The 6290-nt window shown below is 35.4% G+C and overlaps 1 non-coding gene across 1 annotated transcript; it reads right to left on the reverse strand.

Annotated features, from left to right (window-relative positions):
• Positions 1-5645: 5645 nt before the first annotated feature.
• Positions 5646-5753, reverse strand: LOC112724156 (small nucleolar RNA R71). Its single transcript, XR_003163334.1, has one exon. It is a non-coding gene; the product is annotated as a small nucleolar RNA R71 (small nucleolar RNA).
• Positions 5754-6290: the final 537 nt, after the last annotated feature.

The following is a 6290-nucleotide window of genomic DNA, read 5'->3' on the forward strand; positions in this document are numbered from 1 at the left end:
CAATGTCCCAAATCTTCCACACTTGAATGATACTCACACTCACTACTAGCCTAAGCTAATCAAAGATCCAAATAAAGGACATTTATTATTTTTTCACTTAAAGGCTTGTAATGTGCTAAAATTAAGAACAAAGTGGGTTAATCGTAGGCTCAAAGTGGCTAACAATGGAAGATAAAAGGTAGGCTATTTGGGTAAGTGAGCTAAATGAAATGATAGCCTCAATCATATAAGTGCATGAATACACAAAATAATGGACATAGAGAATCAAACAAATCAAAGATTACAATCATAGAAAGAGAATAATGCACACAAGAAGGAAAAATAAGTGGATATATAATGTAACCACACAATTAGGCTCAAATCTCACTTGCTTGTGTTCGTAGCTCAAAAACATGATCACAATATATATAATTCATGCAAGTTTAATGAAAAGTTTTTACTCAAATCAATTGGTGCCTTATAGATAGAATTCTTGAAAAATTAATCTCATTATTTTGACTAAGCATATTGTGTATATGTATATATATGCAAAAATAAGAAAATTAAAAAAAAATCCTAAAAGACCTAAAAAAAATGAAATGCAAAAGTGTTGAGATTAGAAACTTGTCACCTAAAATCGTCGACCGGTCGGACGACCTCCCCACACTTAAAAATTTGCACCGTCGTTGGTGCACTCAAAGATGAGCAAAGGGGGTACGGCGACTCTCCGGATTGCCACCTTCAGCTGGTAGGTCAACCAGTTACTGCGTGTTCTTTCTTCCGCTTTCATTTTTGCTTGCGGTGCATCATTCACGAAAAACAAAAATATAACACCATAAGATGAGAAAACAAAAGCAAGGAAGCATACATTGTTGGAATGAGGGACTAATCACTAGAATTGAGTGAGTGAATTAGTGTGACATTAATGACAAATAAGTGTGTAAATTCTAAATTACGCACGGTTTAGAACACACATTAGCATAAAAGCTATGTCACTAAAGAAGCATGCACTTTACTCATTCTGATATGCTTGAGATGCTTTAAGTAAGCTTGTAAGGTAAAACAAGCATTAAAGAAGCATAAGAGCATTCAAGCTAAAAGCGTATGGATGCATATGATCATGGAAAAGAAGCATGCACTTTACTCATTCTGATATGCTTGAGATGCTTTAAGTAAGCTTGTAAGGTAAAACAAGCATTAAAGAAGCATAAGAGCATTCAATCTAAAAGCGTATGGATGCATATGATCATGGAATACAATACATTGAAGTAAATACACAACCTCCATCAAGAGATTGCCTAATCGAGGAAAAGGATTGAAATTACATGTTGGCCAAATCATGCAATTCAAGAAGAGTTACAAGCTCAAAGGCGATTCTCCTCACTTGGTATTTTCAAAAGGTAAGCATGTAGTACTTAAAACCAAGTAGCACCATATAACCTCAATCAAGGAATCCAACAATGATTATAAACACAATGATGTTGAGATAACATCCCGTTTAGTACTCAGCAACAATTAATGGTAAACAAAATTAACAATCCAACACTTATAATGAAAAAAAGAAAAATGAAAAATGAGAGCTAAACTAAAGCTAACTACAACTAACTAACTAACTAATTAACTAACTAAAATAAATGGTTATCAATGGTGTTTGGAAGTAATGGATGAAGGGTAGAAGAAGTGAAGAAGAAAGGAGAAGGAAAGAAATGGAAAGAGGAGAAGAAAAGAAATGTGCTGAAAGAAAGGCACCCACGCGTACGTGCGCATGACGCGCGCGCGGATAGTGGTGCAATGGACGTGATGCGTACGCGTACATGGCGCGTCCGCGTCGATGGCTTATTTCGAGAGTGGCGCGTACGCGTCATGTGCGCGTACGCGCGAGTTGGTTTGTGTGAAAGGCACAATGCTACGCAGCGTTCGCACAACTCTCGGGTTTTTAGCTTGGGGATGGAATTTCTCAATCCACGCGTACGCGTACATGGCGCGTCCACGTGGGCAGGCAAAAATGCTTGATGCACGCGTACGCGCTGATGAGCGGATAATTTATATGCTTTTTGGCATTGTTTTTACATAGTTTTTAATATGATTTAGTCTGTTTTTAGTATATTTTACTTTTTAAATAAAATTCACATTTCTGGACTTTATTATGAGTTTGTGTGTTTTTCTATGATTTCAGGTATTTTCTGGCTGAAATTGAGGAAATTGAGCAAAAATCAGATTCAGAGGTTGAAGAAGGACTGCAGATGCTGTTGGATTCTGACCTCCCTGCACTCAAAGTGGATTTTCTGGAGCTACAGAACTCCAAATGGCGCGCTCTCAATTGCGTTGGAAAGTAGACATCTAGTAGAAATATATAATAGTTCATACTTTGTCCGAGTTTACATGACACAAACTGGTGTTCAACGCCGGTTCCATGTTGCATTCTGGAGTTAAACGCCAGAAACAGGTTGCAATGTGGAGTTATACGCCAGAAACAGGTTATAAACTGGCGTTCAACTCCAAGAAAGACCTCTCCATGTGAAAGCTTTAATACTCAGCCCAAGCACACACCAAGTGGGCCCCAGAAGTGGATTTCTGCATCTTTTACTTCTCTCTGTAAACCTTAGTAACTAGTTTAGCATAAATAAGAATTTTTACTATTATATTAGACATCTTGGGACGTTTAGTTCTTAGATCATGGGGGCTGGCCTCTCGGCCATGCCTGGACCTTGCTCTTATGTATTTTCAACGGTAGAGTTTCTACACACCATAGATTAAGGTGTGGAGCTCTGCTGTTCCTCATGAATTAATGTAAAGTACTATTGTTTATCTATTCAATTCAAGCTTATTCCTATTCTAAGATATTCATTCGCACCCAAGAACATGATGGATGTGATGATTATGTGACGCTCATCACCATTCTCACCTATGAACGCGTGCCTGACAACCACTTCCGTTCTACATGAAGATGAGATAGAATGAGTATCTCTTAGATATCTAATACAGGGGACCGAGTCCAAGATATTAGAGTCTTCGTGGTATAAGTTAGAACCCATGGATGGCCATTCCCGAGATCCGAAAAGTCTAAACCTTGTCTGTGGTATTCCGAGTAGGATCTGGGAAGGGATGGCTGTGACGAGCTTCAAACTCACGAGTGCTGGGCGTAGTGACAGACACAAAAGGATAGTAAATCCTATTCCAGTATGATCGAGAACCGACAGATGATTAGCCATGCAGTGACAGCGCATTGGACCATTTTCACAGAGAGGATGGGATGTAGCCATTGACAATGGTGATGCCCTACATACAGCTTGCCATGGAAGGGAGTAGGAATGATTGGATGAAGACAGCAGGAAAGCAGAGGTTCAGGAGGAACAAAAGCATCTCTATACGCTTATCTGAAATTTTCACCAATGAATTACATAAGTATCTCTATCTAGTTTATATTTTATTTATCTTTTTATTATCAATTCACCACAACCATTTCAATCCGCCTGACTGAGATTTGCAAGGTGACCATAGCTTGCTTCAAGCCGACAATCTCCATGGGATCGACCCTTACTCACGTAAGGTTTATTACTTGGACGACCCAGTGCACTTGCTGGTTAGTTGTGCGAAGTTGTGACAAAGTGTGATTCACGTTTGAGAGCACCAAGTCTTTGGCGCCATTGTTGATGATCGCAATTTCGTGCACCAAGTTTTTGGCGCCATTGCCGGGGATTGTTCGAGTTTGGACAATTGACGGTTCATCTTGTTACTCAGATTAGGTAATTTTATTTTAATTTTAAGTTTTTGTTTTTATTCTTTTTATTTTATTTTCAAAAATAATACAAAAAAAATTTCTTTTTCGTTTTTCCCAAAATAATTTTCGAAAATCCAAAAAAATTATAAAATTATAAAACCAAAAATAATTTTTGTGTTTCTTGTTTGAGTCTTGAGTCAAATTTTAAGTTTGGGGTCAATTGCATGTTTTTAAAATTTGTGCATTTTTCGAAAACTCATGCATGTGTTCTTCATGATCTTCAAGTTGTTCTTGACAAGTCTTCTTGTTTGATCTCCATATTTTCTTGTTTTGTGTCTTTTGTTATTTTTCATATGCATTTTTGTATTCATAGTGTCTAAACATGAAAAATCTTTAAGTTTGGTGTCTTGCATGTTTTTCTTTTCTTAAAAATTTTCAAAAATAAGTCTTGATGTTCATCTTGATCTTCAAAGTGTTCTTGGTGTTCATCTTGACATTCAAAGTGTTCTTGCATGCATTAGTTGTTTTGATTCATAATTCTTATGTTTTATTTCAATCTAGTATTTTTCTCTCTCATCATTAAAAATTCAAAAATAAAAAATATATCTTTCCTTGTTTTACTCATAAATTTCAATTTCAAAATTCTATCTTTTCAAATATTTTTCAAAAATCAAATCTTTTTCATTTACTTTTATATATTTTTTCGAAATTTTTTTTAAAAATTGATTTTCAAAATCTTTTTCCTATTCTTACTTCATATTTTCGAAAATCTCACTAACATTTATTTTTTAGATTCAAAAATTTCAAGTTGTTACTTGCCTATTAAGAAAGGTTCAATCTTTAAATTTTAAAATCATATCTTTTTGTTTCTTGTTAGTCAAGTAATCAACTTTAATTTTCAAAATCATATCTTTTTGATTGCTAATTTCAAAATCTTTTTCAAAATCAAATCTTTTTAATTTCTTCTTCAATCATATCTTTTCAATCATATTTTTTTTAATAAATTGCAATCATATCTTCTAAATCAAATCTTTTTCAATTAACTACTTGACTTTTTGTTTGATTTTAAAAGTTTTCTATTTCAATCATATCTTTTTCAAAACTCCTAACTACTTTTCTCTCTCCAATTTTCAAAAATCACTAACTTTTTTTCAAAATTCTTTTTAATTAACTAATTATTTTAAATTTCAATTTTATTTTATTTCTTTTTATATTTTCGAATTCTAATTAATTAACTTAATAAAAACAAAAATATTTTCCTTTTATTTTAATTTGAAATTTGAATTCTTCATCTTCTCTCTTCTCCATTCTACTCTCCTATTCTTCTCTTCTTCTACTCACATAAAGAAATCTCTATACTGTGACATAGAGGATTCCTCTTCTTTTCTGTTCTCTTCTTTTTCGTATGAGCAGAAACAAGGATAAGAACATTCTTGTTGAAGCTGATCCTGAACCTGAAAGGACTCTGAAGAGGAAGCTAAGAGAAGCTAAAACACAACACTCTGAAGAGGACTTTACTGAAATTTTCAAAAAAGAAGTTGAGATGGCCGAAACCAATAACAATGGTGGAGGTGCAAGGAAGATGCTTCGTGACTTTACTGCACCAAATTCTAATTTACATGGAAGAAGCATCTCAATCCCTGCCATTGGAGCAAACAATTTTGAGATGAAACCTCAATTAGTTTCTCTGATGCAACAGAACTGCAAGTTTCATGGACTTCCATCAGAAGATCCTTTTCAGTTCTTAACTGAATTCTTGCAAATCTGTGATACTGTTAAGACCAATGGGGTTGATCCCGAGGTCTACAGGCTTATGCTTTTCCCGTTTGCTGTAAGAGACAGAGCTAGAATATGGTTGGACTCTCAACCTAAAGACAGCCTGAACTCTTGGGATAAGCTGGTCACGACTTTCTTAGCCAAGTTCTTTCCTCCTTAAAAGTTTAGTAAGCTTAGAGTGGATGTTCAAACCTTCAAACAGAAAGAAGGTGAGTCCCTCTATGAAGCTTGGGAGAGATACAAGGAATTGACCAAAAAGTGTCCTTCTGACATGCTTTCAGAATGAACCATCCTGAATATATTCTATGATGGTCTGTCTGAATTATCTAAAATGTCATTGGACCATTCTGCAGGTGGATCCATTCACCTAAAGAAAACGCCTGCAGAAGCTCAAGAACTCATTGACATGGTTGCAAATAACCAGTTCATGTACACTTCTGAAAGGAATCCTGTGAGTAATGGGATGCCTATGAGGAAGGGAGTTCTTGAAATTGATACTCTGAATGCCATATTGGCTCAAAATAAAATATTGACTCAGCAAGTCAATATGATCTCTCAGAGTCTGAATGGATTGAAAGAATCATCCAATAGTACTAAAGAGGCATCTTCTAAAGAAGAAGCTTATGATCCTGAGAACCCTGCAATAGCAGAGGTGAATTACATGGGTGAACCCTATGGGAATACCTATAATCCCTCATGGAGAAATCATCCAAATTTCTCATGGAAGGATCAACAAAAGCCTTAACAAAGCTTTAATAATGGTGGCAGAAATAGGTTTAGCAATAGCAAGCCTTTTCTATCATCCACTTAGCAA

Source organism: Arachis hypogaea, chromosome 11 (assembly GCF_003086295.3).
Source record: "Arachis hypogaea cultivar Tifrunner chromosome 11, arahy.Tifrunner.gnm2.J5K5, whole genome shotgun sequence".
NCBI classification, from domain to species: Eukaryota; Viridiplantae; Streptophyta; class Magnoliopsida; order Fabales; family Fabaceae; genus Arachis; species Arachis hypogaea.